The sequence below is a fragment of the Balaenoptera physalus genome (assembly GCF_965194825.1).
Source record: "Balaenoptera physalus genome assembly, chromosome: 16".
Lineage (NCBI taxonomy): Eukaryota > Metazoa > Chordata > Mammalia > Artiodactyla > Balaenopteridae > Balaenoptera > Balaenoptera physalus.
The window spans coordinates 18265621-18282354 of NC_138898.1; the positions used below are offsets into that span (position 1 = coordinate 18265621).

At 46.7% G+C, this 16734-nt stretch overlaps 2 long non-coding RNA genes and 1 pseudogene across 4 annotated transcripts in view; all 3 read right to left on the minus strand.

Moving 5' to 3' along the window:
- The window catches only part of LOC309645405, a 925297-nt gene that overhangs the window by 579700 nt on the left and 328863 nt on the right, over positions 1–16734 (minus strand). The gene's annotated exons all lie outside the window — the stretch shown is intronic.
- Positions 1–16734, minus strand: part of LOC309645373 — a 247706-nt gene that overhangs the window by 128622 nt on the left and 102350 nt on the right. The gene's annotated exons all lie outside the window — the stretch shown is intronic.
- Positions 8515–10708, minus strand: LOC309645331 (translocon-associated protein subunit gamma pseudogene; annotated as a pseudogene). Its single transcript has one exon. The product of its transcript is annotated as a translocon-associated protein subunit gamma pseudogene (transcript).

Below are 16734 nucleotides of genomic sequence, written 5' to 3' on the forward strand. Positions count from 1 at the left end.
ACCTTACCACCAACCAATTTCAGAAGAAAGCCACACAACTTGCAGCTCTCACCCCAAATTTTGTCTGTAAATACTTCTCCCCACAAACCATCAGGGAGTTCTGGGTTTTTGAGCACAAGCCTCCCTTTCTCTTTGCTTGGCCCTGCAATAAACCTTTCTCTGCTCCAAACCCAGTGTTTCGGTTTATTTGGCCTCAGTGTGTGTCAGGTACACGAATTTTGTTTGGTAACATGGAGTGCTATGAAAAATGAGTATGTTAAATGGTTAACATGGTGCCTGGCACATACCAAGAGCTCAAAAATCGTTAGTGATTATCGTTATTATTCTCCCTCACAAACATTTATTGAGCTTTGGGCCATGAGCTGGGAGAAGACTCATTTGCAAAGAAGACTCATTAGCAGAAACATAAGCTTCTGCTAAACTCCCATGTAGTGATGTACCAGTGACTCTGGCCAGATATAAGATGTCGGAATGGGCAAGTATACGGTACCTCTGAATAGAGACTCAAAGACTCCAGCCATAAGTCAAAAGGAAACCGGAGACTGAGAATAGTAAGTTAAAGGCAGCAGTTACAAACTGTAGCTCAAACCTATGTGAACTTGGAGAAGTCAAATAGCAAAGGATGGACCCCCAGCCCCCCTCAGCAGCTGCAGGTGAGGAATGTTGATTGAACACAAGCAGCAATCATGGAGCTCAGCCAACATTCCACCTGGAAATTTTTTGGTTTTGTTTTGAACCCTGGAGTCAAGCAGTCCTTCCCAGAGCAGTGAGACAAAGCATTCCAGGCATTTGACAGAGACATCTTTGCAAGCAGAGTCCATTTGCATAGAAGTTGCTGCATTTGCATGATCACTACAGGAGCAAATGGGAACAGAACGAGCTAAAAACAATAAAAATAAGTTGGCAAAGACTTTGAAGAGACTAAACTGTAAGGATGATCATCACATAGGCTGACGGATCTCTGCAATTTGTCTATCCATGGTCCTGCTATAAGGAAGGAGACTGTCAGTATCCCCACCAGATGAGCAAGATGGGCAGAGGACATTTCTCTGCCTGGGGGCCCTTGTCCTGGACCTGGCTGGGAGCAGAGATGCTGTGCTCTGGGTTAGCTCTCTAGATAGCCAAACCAAAAGTGTAGTAGGTCCAGAAGAGGGCTGGGTCCAAATCAGATCGGCAGTACTAAGTGGTCTAGGCCTGAAACTGAACAAGATAGAGTCCAGGGGTGCAGATGGAGAGCAGGTTCCAGACCCCAGATATGTCTCAGACTGGGGCAATTACTGAGTCAAAGAATGGGCCTCCTGGTTAATGTCTTCTAGTTCCTGCAAGTACGGGCAAGGACATGCTAGGAGAAGGTAAAGGGGCAAGGATTAAACAGTGACTAGGCTGACATGCTACAGCAGGGCCCAATGCATAAATTTGTTCATTCATTCAGCAAACATTTATTGATCATCTACCCTGTACCAGCTATTATTTCAGGCAATGGGTATACAGCCCTGAAAAAACAAATCAGGTTGCTGCCCTCATATTGCTCACATTCTAGTGATGGAAGGTAGATACCAGCAAATAAACTAATAAATATATAATTTCAGGTAAAGACAAGTACTATGCAAAATAGATAGATAAATAAAGTGTGTTATGGGGAAAGAGTGATGAGGAAGGGGAGTAAATATACAGAATCCCACCTTTCCCTTCTCCTCCCTCACTCCATCTCACCTGCAGGGAAGGGTGGTATCTCAGTGCATGGGCTGCACTCTAAGACACTGACCAGGTCACACATTCTAGTGCAGGAGTCACCTCACTTTCAGATGCGTGTTGTTTTTTCCTCTCCTTTCTCTCTTTTACCTGAATAGCCAGGGCAGCAAAAGCAAACCAGAGCCCATTCTTTTTTTTTTTTTTTAAAGATTGATTGATTGATTGATTGATTGAGTGATTGCTATGTTGGGTCTTCGTTTCTGTGCTAGGGCTTTCTCTAGTTGTGGCAAGCGGGGGCCATTCTTCATCGCAGTGCACGGGCCTCTCACTATAGTGGCCTCTCTTGTTGTGGAGCACAGGCTCCAGACGCGCAGGCTCAGTAATTGTGGCTCACGGGCCTAGTTGCTCCGCGGCATGTGGGATCTTCCCAGACCAGGGCTCAAACCCGTGTCCCCTGCATTGGCAGGCAGATTCTCAACCACTGTGCCACCAGGGAAGCCCCCAGAGCCCATTCTTGTAGAGTAGGTGCTCTGCTACGCAGAACTTGCTCCATCAGAACCTGTCTGACCATCTCCTGGTCTCTTCTGCTTATTTCCTACAGGCAACCCTGGTGCAGAGACCAAAGGCTCAGATTTGGATGGAACAAGGTGAGGACTAAGGAGCGACTGGCAGCCGTGACAGCCTATTTCAATCCGACTTAACTAGTTTAAGGCAAACGGGTGCTCCACGTGGTCCAGCCCAGCTCATCTGCCATTCCCTGTTCTGGGTCTGGGGGCCCAAGCCTAGTCAACAATAACAGGGCAATTCCCCACCACTCACCAGGTATATCTGTCAGCTATTGCTGTCTAACCAACAACCACAAATCTCAGTCATGTACAACAATAAGCATTTATTTTGCTCATGCATCTCTGGGTTGGCTGCGGGCTCGGCTGATCTTGACCTGGCTGGGCTGGGCTGGGACTCGCATAAATAGGCTGAAGGTCAGATTCAGGTCTGTTCCACACGGTCTCCCGTGTCTCTCATCTTCCTCAGACCAGCTGTGAGCCAGGGTCTTTCCATGATGATGGCAGAGGCATGAGAGAGCAAGCAAAAACACCCAAGGGTCCTCATGTAACTGCAGAACCAGCCCAAGCTGGCCGTATCCTGTTTCTAACAAGATACTGAGTTGTTCTTCAGCGACAACAGAACAAAACCACAAGTCATGACATCAAATAATACCCAGAACCAAAAATCCCTCCCCTCTATGGAACCAAACAACCGGGACGTGATCGGAACCTGAATACCAGAACGCATTCAGAAGCGCTGTCCAGGAAGGTCCGGTGCTGAAGCCCCTTTTCCACATCTTCCCACATACGGCTGAGTTCCAAAGCCCTCCAAGACAAACCTGCCCCACCAGCACCTCCACACACTAACCCTCCTCCCCTAACTCATAGAAACTTGACCGAACCACAGACTGGCTAGACAGGTGTGAGCTGTGCCTCCTGCCTCCTTGCCAGTTGACCTCACAATAAAGGTTTTTCTTTTCTCAAAAGTTGGTACCATAGTATTGGCTTCTATGCATGTTGGGCAGTGAGTCCTTTTTCAGTAACACTGACAGCACAGTATGAAGTGGTCCACTTCTGCCCATACAGCCTTGAGCTAAAACAAGTCATGTAGCTGAGCCTCAACCCAAAGGGCGGGGACCTGCATCTGCTTTTAGGGGAGCAACTGCAAAACTGCCTGGCAAAGAACATGGTTACAGGAAGGGGAAAAGAATTAGGGCCAGAAACTCGTACTACACACACTTTGCATGGGAACGTTCTAAGGGTAAGGGTAGAGGCATGGTCTAGGGAGAAAGGGACCTGACCTGGGGAACCATCTCAAATTTGAGGTCACCTTTGACTGGAATTTGCCAATAAGGAAGCAGTTGACTCCTTATTAATGATAAAAAAGAAAAAAAAGCCAACATTCACTAGGCACTTACTCTCTGCTAGGTATCATTCTAGATGCTTTACATGAATAAATCCATTTTAATCCTCATAAAAACGTTTTGAGGTGGGTTCAGTGATTATCTTCATTTTGCAGATGAATCAGCTGAGGCACAAGGAGGAGATGAAACTTGTTCAAGGTCACAGAACTAGTCAGCACCAGAGCCAGATCTGGACCCAGGCAATCAGGCTCTGGCACACACCCTCCCAAGCTCAGGTAATACTATCTTCGCTATAGAGAGCATGGCTTGAACACCCACGCCCCTAGTCTGTCCTGCGCCCATCCACAGTCTCAGGGGCTGCTCAAGAATGGAAGAAGCTTTAGATGTGGGGAGGGGAGGTGGAAGCTTAGGGGTGGGACACAGCTTGATTAGAGAAGCTGTTGGTTGTTGGAGGGTGGGGTGGAGACAGGAGCTCAGACCAAGGCAGCTAAGCTTGGACCGAGGTAGCAAGGGGAAGGAGTAGAAAAGGAATTCAGGCTTCTCAGGGATTCAGGAAGGGATGATGAGGGCAAGAGAAAGGCCAGGTGGGGTCCAGTGCCTAGAAAGAGACTGAAGGGAGACTTGATTTTGAGACTTTACACAAAACTCTGAAAGGGAACCCTCTTGCACTGTTGGTGGGAATGTAAATTGATACAGCCACTATGGAGAACAATATGGAGGTTCCTTAAAAAACTAAAAATAGAATTACCATATGACCCAGCAATCCCACTCCTGGGCATATACTCAGAGAAAACCATAATTCAAAAAGACACATGCACCCCAATGTTCATTGCAGCACTATTTACAATAGCCAGGTCATGGAAGCAACCTAAATGCCCATCAACAGACGAATGGATAAAGAAGTTGTGGTACATATATACAATGGAATATTACTCAGCCATAAAAAGGAACGAAATTGAGTCATTTGTTGAGACGTGGATGGATCTAGAGACTGTCATACAGAGTGAAGTAAGTCAGAAAGAGAAAAACAAATATCGTATATTAACGCATGTATGTGGAACCTCGAAAAATGGTACAGATGAACCGGTTTGCAGGGCAGAAGTTGAGACACAGATGTAGAGAACAGACATATGGACACCAAGGGGGGAAAACTGCGGTGGGGTGGGGATGGTGGTGTGCTGAATTGGGCGATTGGGATTGACATGTATACACTGATGTGTATAAAATTGATGACTAATAAGAACCTGCAGTATAAAAAAACAAACAAAACAACTAATACTAAACTTTCATTGGGTTATTTGTATGGAAATATGTTAATATAAATGTTTCAGACATTACATGAAATTTCTAAAAAAAAAAAAAAAAAAAAAAACCTCATCTTTGCATCTCTTGTCTCCCTAAATTGGTCAGACCTGGGGCTCCTTGTCAAAGCCATACTAAGAGTGAGGGCAGAAGGGCAGGATTGGAGCTGGGGGAGAGCAGATGCTCTAGGATCGTATCTCAGGCAGCCCAGGATTTGAGTGGTGATAAAGAGACGGGGGACAAGGATTCCCCTGAGGCACATTGCCAGTTTCTATTCAACTTGTCACTCACTTCAGTCACTCCTCTTATTTTCTGTTATGATAAACAACAATAACAGCTTACTCAGGGAGCATTTTCTAAAAGACAAGCATTTTCAGACACAGAGATTACATTTGACACTCACAACCATCTCACATGGGAAACAGCACATTTTAAAAATAAGGATACCGGGGCTCAGAGAGGTCAAGTGTCATGTCCAGGATCACAGCTAATTAGAGGAAGTGGAATCAGCACCATCACCTCTTAGCCCTGCACCATCCTCACATCTTTCCTTGTAAGGACGGAGAGCATGGAATGAAGTCAAGTTTGATCTCTTGAGAGAAGGTGGTACTTTGTATCAGTCATTCACACTTCAGTATGATGTATTTCCAGTCTGGTCCTGAGAGTAAAACAACAATAGGACACACTCACTGAAAAGTTGCAACAAAGGCTCCACCAAGGGGTGGAAGGGAAGGAGTGCAGTGAATATCAAAAAACAATGTCATCCAGTCTCAATTTCTCCCTCCTGGGAGGCTCAACTGTTGGAACCAAGCTTACAGAAGTTCAGGACAAGGCAGAAGGTGTCTGATGAAGACAGTCAAGTAATAATAATTATTGAGATCCTCCGGGTGCAGAGTCCTGTGCTGAGCACCTGGGAGGCTGTAGTAAAGAAGGCAAGGGTGCTTACATTCCAGGATGGGGAGACGCAATAAATAAATACATGAATAAGAATGTGATAGGACTTCCCTGGCGGTCCAGTGGCTAAGACTCCGCGCTTCCAATGCAGGGGGCATAGGTTCGATTCCTGGTCAGGGAACTAAGATCCCACATGCCCTGCAAAGAACGTGAAGTAGGACAGGTGCTATAAAGATGGCACGTCATGATGAGATGAAGAGTTTTGAGAGTGGCAGGGTGGGGTTACTACTTTGGATTTGGGAGTCAGGGAAGGCCTCTCCAAGAAAGTGACACTGGGATAAAACTTGAACAAAGAAAAGGTACCAGGCTGGCCAAGATCTTCTTGATTGGAAGAACAAGAACAAGAACAAGAACCCAATCAATGCAAAAAAGTTTAAATGACAGCAGCAATAATAATAGTGGAATGGTAGTCAGCGTTGCTAACCCTTATTATGTGATAGGCACTGCTCTAAGTAATTTCCATATGTTACATCATGTCATACTCACCACAATGCTGTGAGGTAGGTATTATCACAATCCTCATTTGACAGTGAGAAAAAATGAGGCAAAGAGAGGTTAAGTAACTTAACCAAGAAGAGATAAGAACCAGAAGAAGAGAAAGTTGCTGGGTGGTCTGTGGTCAGGTCCCTACGGTCCCAGCACTGAGTCTGAAGAGGCAAGATGGTCAAAGAACCCAGGGGTATTTGGCGGCCTTTTCCAGACTATGTGCGGTACCCCAACTTCTAACACCAAGCTCAATGCCAAGAGTCTAACGGAGCTGCAGCACTAAAGTGATCATGTCATCAGATGAGCGGGTGCAGCACCCAGCCCCCTCCCCTCCCAGATTCCCCCACCCAGGAAGCGTTTGCAGCAGAGGGCTGGGTGGGAGGCCAGCTGCACACCGCCCACTGCTCCTCTCGTTTCCACTATAAATAACACAGTTAAGAAAAAGAAACCCACACGCAGGGGCACTTTCATCGTTACACCCACTTTCTGGTCTGCTCACTCCATACAAGTGATGTGACGATCTGAATTCAAAGTCAGGCGTGGTGAACTGCAGTGTGTCAGGAAACCAAATAGTTGGTGTCAAGAGATCCAGGTGGAAAGGAAGGGGTGTTGGCTCTCTTAAAGACTTCCTACTCCTCTTGCTGCAAGACCTGACCTCAGCTAAAGATGTCATTAGCCAAGTCAGAGCCCCCCTCCCCTGCTCCCCTGACCCCTCTGTCTCCCTTTGTTGTTGTTCTGATAATTAATAGAGAACATGTCACATTACAGCATTGTAGGAGTTGGATAGATAGTGGGGGAGGAAAAGGAAGAGAGGGGAGGGGAGGATACCTCTGAGATGAAGGGAAAGAAAAAGGACGTAACCAAGCTTGCTCCCAAAGAACTCATAGTGATGGTGCAAATGGGCACATACACATGTGATGACAACTCAATTTGGCACATGGTTTAGAATAGATCTGACCAAGATGTGGTGGCAGCCCTGAGCCAGCAACAACGTCTGCAAAAATGTCCTTTAATCTGAGTCTTGGAAGGTGAGTAGGAGTTTTCCAGGTAGAAACAGGCAGGAAAGGGCACTGCAGGCAGAGGAAAGAAATATGCACAAGCAAGACACAGAAAAGAGCCCATCGTCCACAGGGAGATAAGACTGGGATGCCCATCAAGGCTGTAGATATCATCATGCTGTATTCTTCCTCCAAAGTTGACATCTTAGAGCAACTGGTGGTATCCCACACCCATCCAGACACTAGGACTAGCCATTTCTGCCTTAGGACATTTTTTAGCTTTGTTGCTGACTCTGGTCCCCAATGCCACCACTGGCACTGAGGGTCATCCATCCATGGCCTCTTTGGTAGGTCTCTCTTATGACAACAGCCTGGTCTCCCTGCTTCCTGATTCTCCTCACCCCCAACTTGTCCACTCTCAATGACCCCCTGTTTCTGAGCCAATTTTGGAGAAGTTTTGGAGTCTACCTAGATAACGGTGATAATCGGAGGAGGATGTCACTTGCTTCAGCTAAAGCCCAGATTGCCCAGCAAAAGATGAGTTAGAAAGCAAGCTGACTTAGAAAGACCAGAGAACCAGGGAGCAGGACCATGGCGAGGCTAATGATAGAGGCAGGGTTCATTCATCCAACAATACGGTAGACTTCGGACTCTGAGCCTCACCTCTCTGGATGCGGGGCACAGACAGCACAAAAAGAAGACACAGTGCCCACTGTCCCTGCCCTCCTGGAGCTTGGAGGAGACAGCCATTAATCCAATAACTACACAAATAAAGGCAAAATTACAAACCATGATAAACAGTGTGAAGAATATTTAAAAGGAGCTCTGTGTGCTTACAATGGTGGTGAAGGCAGTCAAGGAAGACTTCCAAGGATAGGACATTTGAGCCAAGATTTGAAGGGTGGGTTAACTAGGTAAAAGATGGAGAGAAGGAGTAGTTCTACTTACAAGCTAAGAAAGTTAGCCTAGGGGTAATATTATCTGGATTTGAATCATATCCCCACCGATGGTTAACTTGGGGCAAATTATTTCACCCTTGCATGTCTTGGTTGCCTTGACTGCAAAATGGAGATAGCAATTACCTTAGAGATTTGTTATAAAGATTCAATAAGACAAAACATTTACAGTAGATAGTACAGTACAGAGTAAGGACTTCATAAACAGTGGGAGTACCAGTAATAGTTACTGTGGTTGTAGTGGTGATGATTAAAATGATGCTGTTAGGATGATGGTAGTGGTGATGGTGGTGGTGATTATGGTGATGATCATGATATTGTTGATGGTCATTATGAGAATGATGATGGTGATAATGATGTTAATGGCGTTGACAAGGATGATGATGACTTCTGCACTCACAGCAACAGGAACAACATATGTAAATACCCTCAGATTGAAGGAGGCATGGGGATAGGAGGTGCTAAAGAGAGGAGACAGGCATGTCTCTTAAGGCAGACAGAGCCAGACTCTGCAAATGCTCAGTTATAGACTCTAGACCCCAAGCTTCCTCAAAATGTAATCAAAGTGCTCTAAAAGTGCTATTACAGCCATGACTCAGATTCAGTTAAAATTTCTTGAGCTCCCTGCCTTGAAAGGTCCTGCCTTGGGAATTCCCTGGCAATCCAGTGGTTAGTACTCCGTGCTTCCATTGCAGGGGGCCCGGGTTCGATCCCTGGTCAGGGAACTAAGATCCAGCATGCCACGTGGCGTGGCCAAAAAAAAAAAAGGTCCTGCCATTATACCAACAGTACCAGCAGGGAAGCCAGTGTTAAGTGAGTACCTACTATGTGCTGGGCAATTACTCATGTGTTACTCTGTTTGATCCTCATGACATTTACTAGGTGGCTGGCACCATGCTGAGCACAGATAATATGTTGAGAAGCAGGATACAGATAATTACGCTCATTTTACACAGAAGAAAATAAACAAAGCGTAGAAAGTTTAATTAATTATCCAGGTTACACAGCTAATAAATCATAAAGACAGGGTTTCAACCCAGGCTCAAATGTCTCCTAGTTTAAGCCCTTTCTTCTCTGTACCACAATGACTTCTGGTGTTTAGTCAGAGGATGTGCAGACTTATAGAGTCAGAGCTGCAGGACCCAGGTCCCAGTCAGCAAAGGAGCTCTCTCCTGCTCCATCCCTAGTGGGGGCGGCTCCCCCGATGTCAGCAGAGTTCACAGAAAGTCCTCATCAAGTCCCACGATCCACAATTTGTAAGTCACTATTCATAAGAGATGACAAGAGGGGAAAAGGGTGTATGTGTTCATTGAGCCCCTACAAGACGGTAGGTGCTTTATAGACATTATTTCATGGAGGCCAACCCCATTCCTTACTCAGATATTACTGCCTCCTACTTATAAGATAAAGGAACTAAGACTCAGAGTGGTTGCAAAACTTGTCCAAGGTCACACAATGGAGGGTGTCATATTTAAATCCAGGACTGACTGACTCCAAGGCCCAGTCTCTTTAGCCACTTTCTTTTTTTTTTTTCCCCTTTCAATTCATTTAATTTCAACAATCTGTCAAAAAAAAAAAAAGAGCCAATAAACAAATATTGAATTACATTTTGTTGGGTTTTTCAAACCCTCAAACTCCTGACTTATAAAAACAGCTTGTGTGTCTTCCACCCTGACCACCCTGCTACTTTTCCATATACCACAGGCCACCCACAGATACAAAGCCAGGACGGCGGTGGGGGGAAGCTGACGTGGTCTACTTGGAGCCAGAAGACAGGAGGGCCATGAGGCCCGAGGAAGCACTTACGGACAAAATGTAGTTCACTGTGGGGTTGAAGTTCTTCAATATAAAGAAGGAAGCGACAATGACCAAGACCAGAAATAGGGTGTTATTATTATAGAAGATGGAAAATGTTGTAGCTTCATAATCAGCAACTTCATTCTTCTTCCACAAGATTCTTTCATCTTTTTCCTTCCGAGACATCTTTCTATCACCAGCTTCAGAAAGTTTTCGAGTCACTTCTTCGGAAACAGCATCCCGCCTCTTCTGTGCTACTTTGTGCTTGAGAACAAATTTCACATTTTTGTATGCAAAGGCTACCAGAGAAGTGCTGACTGGGGTCTTCATACTCTACAGAACAGCAGACTGAATAAGGTCCATATGCCATATTCGCCAATATAGCCAGACGGGGATGGCGGGCACGATGAAGGCGTTCCCGAAGAAGAGCACCAAGGACTTGGCCAAGAGGCTGTGGCTGAAATCCTGCAGGAGCAGGTCCTCCGCGGACTGCTGCTTGGAGCCGCCTTTGGGAGCCATGGTGAAACCGCAGCCGCGAGACGGGAGGGCCAAGCCAGGAGCCGAGCCGGGCAGAGGCCTCTGGCACCACCCCTGCGGCCACCGTATCTGCTAACGACCCCTCTTTAGCCACTTTCTCCCAATTGTTCTTTTGTGATGCAACACACGCTCACACACACACACACAGCCAAACACAGCCATGGACACAAACAGATTTTACGCCAACTCTGAATGCATCAAAATGTGTATAAATTCATAATGCTTTTAAAAATGCCCTACCTCTGAGACCAGAGGAGGAAGAATGAAGGAGATTGCTGCCTGCTTTCCTTATGTGTTTAGGCTGCAGCAGAGCTTTTAGATATTTCCAAGCACTTGGCCACCTCTTCTGTGCTCCGGGAAGGATAATAGACTATCCAGCTGAGGTTTCATGGTTGAGGCTTTAGACACTGGAAAACAGGTTTCCAGTGGCTATTTAGTCACCTGCAGTGTCCTCAGCTGCTCCAGGAACTGAAGTTACCACAGATGCCCAGGCAGGGACTGAGCGGGGATGCTGGATACACATTTGGGGCCCTTCAGTACATATTCGTGTATGTGACTTTCCAGAGACAATGGTTAAAAGAGAGTTACAATCGCAGACTCTTCCTTTCTAGCTATGCCCTGAGCAGTTCATTTAATCTTTTTATGCTTTGTTTTACCATCTGGGAAAGGGAATAACAGCATTGTCACCAATCTTATCTTAGTCAGCTATTACTGTGATGATCCGGGCTAACAAACAACACTCAAATCTCAGTGGTTTACCTCGACAAGCATTTATTTCTCACTCACAGCACTGAAGGTCATCTGGGGCAGCTCTGCTTCAGGCTGTAGATTGAGTTCAGGTCTTTTTCATTTTAGGATGAAAGGAAGCAGGTATCTGGGGTGTGATCTTTCCGTGATTAATCACAGGAGTGTAAGAGGGCCGGCCAAAGCACTTGAGCACATTTCAAACTTTTGGTTGGGATCCACTCACATCCCAATAGCCAAAATCAATCACATGGCCAGGTATAAAGTCAGTCTGGGGAACGGAAAGAGCGGGGAGGTGTTCCAGTTACCAGCAGTGTATAAAAATTTATTTCAAAACGTAGCAGCCCACACCAGCCATTTTATTTCACTTGTGACTTAACTGGTCAGGAGTTTGGGGAGGGCTTAGCTGGACTCTCTCCAGGGGTTGTAGTCAGGTGGCAGCTGAGGTTGCAGTCATCTGAAGGCTCAGCCGGGCTGGACATCCAGGATGGCTCCCTCACATGGCTGGCACATAATGCTGGCAGTCATCTGGGCTGGACCAAAGTGCCCACATGTGGCCGCCCCAGCACGGACGTCTCAGCGTAGCTGGATTCCTCATGGGATGCCTGGCTTCCCCCAGCTACATGTCCCAAGAGACCAGGTGGAAGCTGCATGGCTTTCTCAGACTTATCCTCCAAAGTCATGCAGCATCAATTCCACTGCATTGTACTGGTTATAAATAAGTTACTAAAAACAGCCCAGATTCAAGGGCAGGGGACATAGACCCCCACCTCTCAAGGGGAAGAGTGTCAAAGAATTTGCAGGCACGGTTTTAAACCATCACAAGAGGCACAAGAGGAAGAAAAATGAATAAATAATATTAGCCACATATCCCCCCCCCACCATAAAAGTTGTGATAATACATGTAAAGCGTTTAGCACAGTGTGTGGTACAGAGCAAGCACTAAATAAATAAATGGTAGTCATACAGGGGCTTCCCTGGTGGCGCAGTGGTTAAGATCTCACGCTCCCAATGCAGGGGGCCCGGGATCAATCCCTGGTCAGGGAAGTAGATCCCACTGCCACAACTAAGAGTTCACGTGCCACAACTAAGGAGCCTGCCTGCCACAACTAAGGAGCATATGTGCTGCAGCTAAGACCCGATGCAACCAAATAAATAAATTGAATATTTCAAAAAATAAATAAAGGAGAAAAAAAAAGAATTCATTTGGAAAAAAATGGTAGCCACACAAATCACAGAGTCACTGGGCCGAGATTCCAGATGCTCCCCTACCTTGCTTGTTAACTTGGTTGAGCTAACTGGACTACCTTGATGAGGCCAAAAGGCCAAAAGATGGTGATGGGGCTACCACTTGCAGCTCCCCTGCAACATGCCAAGTACCGTGCTAGGCAGTTTCCATGCAGGATCTTGTTTAATCTCCACAAGAAGCTTGTGAGGCTGTGTGACTGCTGTTATCCGTGTAGTCTGAAAACTCTCACATCCTCCCATCATCTTAAAAAATGTTGTAAACATGCCACTGTGGGTGTACTTGGGAGAGCAGTCAAGCATCCCTCCTTCCATCCGTCCCCTCCGCACCCCTCCCCAGTTTAATGGTCCACACAACCAGAAAGCCTGTGCAATTTGTTCATCCCTCTATCCCAGCACTAACCCTGCTGGATGTCAGTTTGGCCCCACTCTTATGTCACTGAGAGGTTCTTGGAGACAAGGACTGTGTCTGATCTAGTTCTGGACCCTGTGCCCAGGGCAGGACTACCCCCAGAGGAACACGGACATCTCTCATTTTTCCTCCAGCTCCACTCACCCTCCTTCCTCTGCCTGTATGGACCACATCAACAGGCTCCCTTGCCCTCTGGTCAGGCTTGACCAGCAGGGAGTCCTGGCAGAGGATCAGAGGAAGGAAAGAGAGTGCAGTCAGGGTACTGATTCTCCCCAGCTGCCTCTCTGCAAACTTGCCTAGGTCTGGCTGTGTCTCTCAGCCAAGGGACCCAGCTTCTGATCTCCAGCTTTCTCTCCATGACTCCCTCCACCCACCTCCAGTATGTGGTACTTCCTCCTGCCCCTTCCCTTTGGACCTGGGGAAAGGAGCACTGTTACTAGCCCCAGGGAATGGTCTACCCCTTACGATTTCCCTACACCTTGTCCACACAGCTGTAAATAGCCCTTTTATTAATCCCGCTTTGAGTTAACCTAGTTGGAGTATGTGTCTGCTTCCCGCTGACCCCGACTGATACAGAGGTGCTTGGGGGACAGTTATCAGACACAAGTTTCATCTGTAAGGTCTGTGACCACTGAGTCTCCTGGATGCACAGGCCAGGCCAGAAGATGCAGGATGCCATGGAGGGTGTGACCAGTTCTGTCTGTCCTTGGGTGATTAAGCAGCAGGATCGCCTCCCACCTGGGGCTGTGAAGCTTCCAGCCAGGGCTTCATTTAGGGACAGAGCTGTCTTTCACCTGACATCTCAGTGACATAGAAGATTTCAATTAGAGCCATCAGGGGCCTGGAGTGCCTGACACACCTTAGGAAAGACAGTGAGGTAGGCAGATCCTGCAGTGTCCTGAGGTTCGCCAGCCTGACTCCCACCCTCTCCTCCCCCCACGAGGCTGGATAAGCACAGTGAGCCCTCTTCAGACCCACAGCCAGCGGAATGCTTCAGGTGCCCCGCTTGAGGAAGACTCCCAAAGCATCCCCTGGCAGGGAGTATTATCAGCATCATATCTACTTAGAGTCATCTCCAAACTCCCAGGGTCTCCTGTTTTGCATTCCCAAAGCACCTGGACCCTCCTTTCTAGCTCTTATCACACTTGTAATTAATCAGTCACTTGTATAATCATCTACATTCTATTCTCCATCACAGAGGTCCTGTTAAAAATGAAATGAGATTATGAAGTCACATCAAGTCACTCTACAGCTCAAACCCTTGGCTGGCTTTCCTTTTCACTAAGAAAATGCTGGTCTTCACTGTGGCCCATGAGGCCCTGCTCAATCAGGCCACCATGATCCCTCCCTCTCTTTCACTCTGCTGCAACCACCATGGCCTCTCTTTGGTACCTCTGACACACCAAACATACCCCTGCCACAGGGCCTTTGCACATGCTCTGGTTCCTTTGCCTAGAATACTGCTGCCCAGGTGGCTTACCCCTCCTACCTCACCTCCTTTTTTTTTTTTTAACAATTTTTTTTTAATTAATTAATTTATTTTTGGCTGTGTTGGGTCTTCGTTTCTGTGCGAGGGCTTTCTCCAGTTGCGGTGAGCGGGGGCCACTCTTCATCGCGGTGCGCGGGCCTCTCACTATCGCGGCCTCTCTTGTTGGGAGCACAGGCTCCAGACGCGCAGGCTCAGTAGTTGTGGCTCACGGGCCCAGTTGCTCCGAGGCATGTGGGATCTTCCCAGACCAGGGCTCGAACCTGTGTCCCCTGCATGGGCAGGCAGACTCTCAACCACTGCGCCACCAGGGAAGCCCCCCACCTTCTTTTTAACGCTTTTAAAAGATTCACCATGGCCAGGGCCTGGGCAAAAACACAGGACGCATGAGCATTCTTTTTTTTTTTTTTTTCCAAAACTATATGTATAGTAACTTTATAGCAGAAAACAGCAAGCTAAAGTCAAGGCCATTGTGGGACCTAGTTTTCTGGTGCCAGGTTACCCCAGGCGTGCTGCCCCGTTTCCTGGTTCTTTCTTGGGTCATGTGACCAAAGTTCTGGAAGTGAGGAGCTCAAGGTTGAAATCAGCTCCAACGTATGAGGGTTCCTTTTACGTCTGATCACAAATCACACACTGCATTTTCTGTTTGGTTGTTTTTTTAATAATTTATTGAGGTAAAATTCACATAACATAAAATTAACCATTTTAAAGTGGACAATTCAGTGGCATTTAGAACATTCACAGTGTTGTGCAACCATCTCCTCTACCTAGTCCCAGAACATTTCCATCACTCCAGAGTAAAACCCCTTACTCATTAAATGGTTTCTCCTCCATTCTCCTCTCCCCACAGTTCTTAAATTTAGGTCGTTGACCCATTTGGAGTTATTTTTTTCCTATGGTGTGAGCTTGTGGTCCAACCTCATTCTCTTGCAAGTGCACATCAGCTGTCTCAGCATCATTTGTTAAAGATGATTTTCTTCTCCATTGATGGACCTCATACCCTTGTCAAAAATCAATTGGCGGGCTTCCCTGGTGGTGAAGTGGTTAAGAATCCGCCTGCCAATGCAGGGGACACGGGTTTGAGCCCTGGTCCAGGAAGATCCCACATGCCGTGGAGCAACTAAGCCCATGTGCCACAACTACTGAGCCTGTGCTCTAGAGCCCGCGTGCCACAACTACTGAAGCCTGCACACCTAGAGCCCGTGCTCCGCAACTAGAGAAGCCAACGCAGTGAGAAGACCACGCACCGCAACGAAAAGCCCACGCACCACAACGAAGAGTAGCCCCCGCTCACTGCAACTGGAGAAGCCCGCGTGCAGCAATGAAGACACAACACAGCCAAGGATAGATAAATAAAAAATAAATAAATAAATAAAAATTTAAAAAAAAAAAAAAAAAGGAGGCAGCCCAGGGACAGCCCCAGCCCCTGTGGGTGCCTGGCAATCAGAAGCCCCAGGAACCAAAGAGAGTCTGTCCAGGTCTGAGCAAAGCTGGATTTTATGTGCATATTTATTGCCCTCCTGGCAATTTCCAAATGCACTGTCAGTAGGAAACAGTTTTCTGTACACTAAGACTCATCAAAAGCCTGTTCAAAAACACATTATGCAGGTACCTAACATAACCATATACATTAGTTTCTTATGGTTTTATATTCAAATCAACAAAAATTTATTGAGCATGGGCTCCACGCAAGACACCATGCCAGGTACCGTAGGAGCATGTGGCAGATAATACACAATCCCCGTTTGTCCCCAGCCCTCAGCTGCTCGTGTTCTGCGTGGCGGTGGGGAGTGACTCACACGCCGCGAGACTTTAATAGAAGGACCGCTGTGCTAAGTACTGCAATAGAGGTACAGACAGCAAGATGGGAAAATGGGAGGAAGTGATTACTTCTGGGTGAGGGATCAGGGATGTTTGAATATAGATATAATTTTTCCTGAGCACCACCTCTAGTCTCTCGTTTCATCCTCTTAGTGACTCTATGGGATAAGCATTATTATTGTCCCCATTTTACAGATGAGAAAACTGAGGCTCAGACAAGCTCAGTAGATTGCCCAATGTCACAAGGCAGTTGAGTCTGTTTGACTCCATCACTTGGGTGTGTTTATCATCAAAACTGAGAAGTTTTTTCAAAATATGCAGGCCCACACTCCATGGCAGATGTACTGAATCAGTCTCTGAGGGCAATTCCTAGATATGTGTATTCTGAAAAAGCT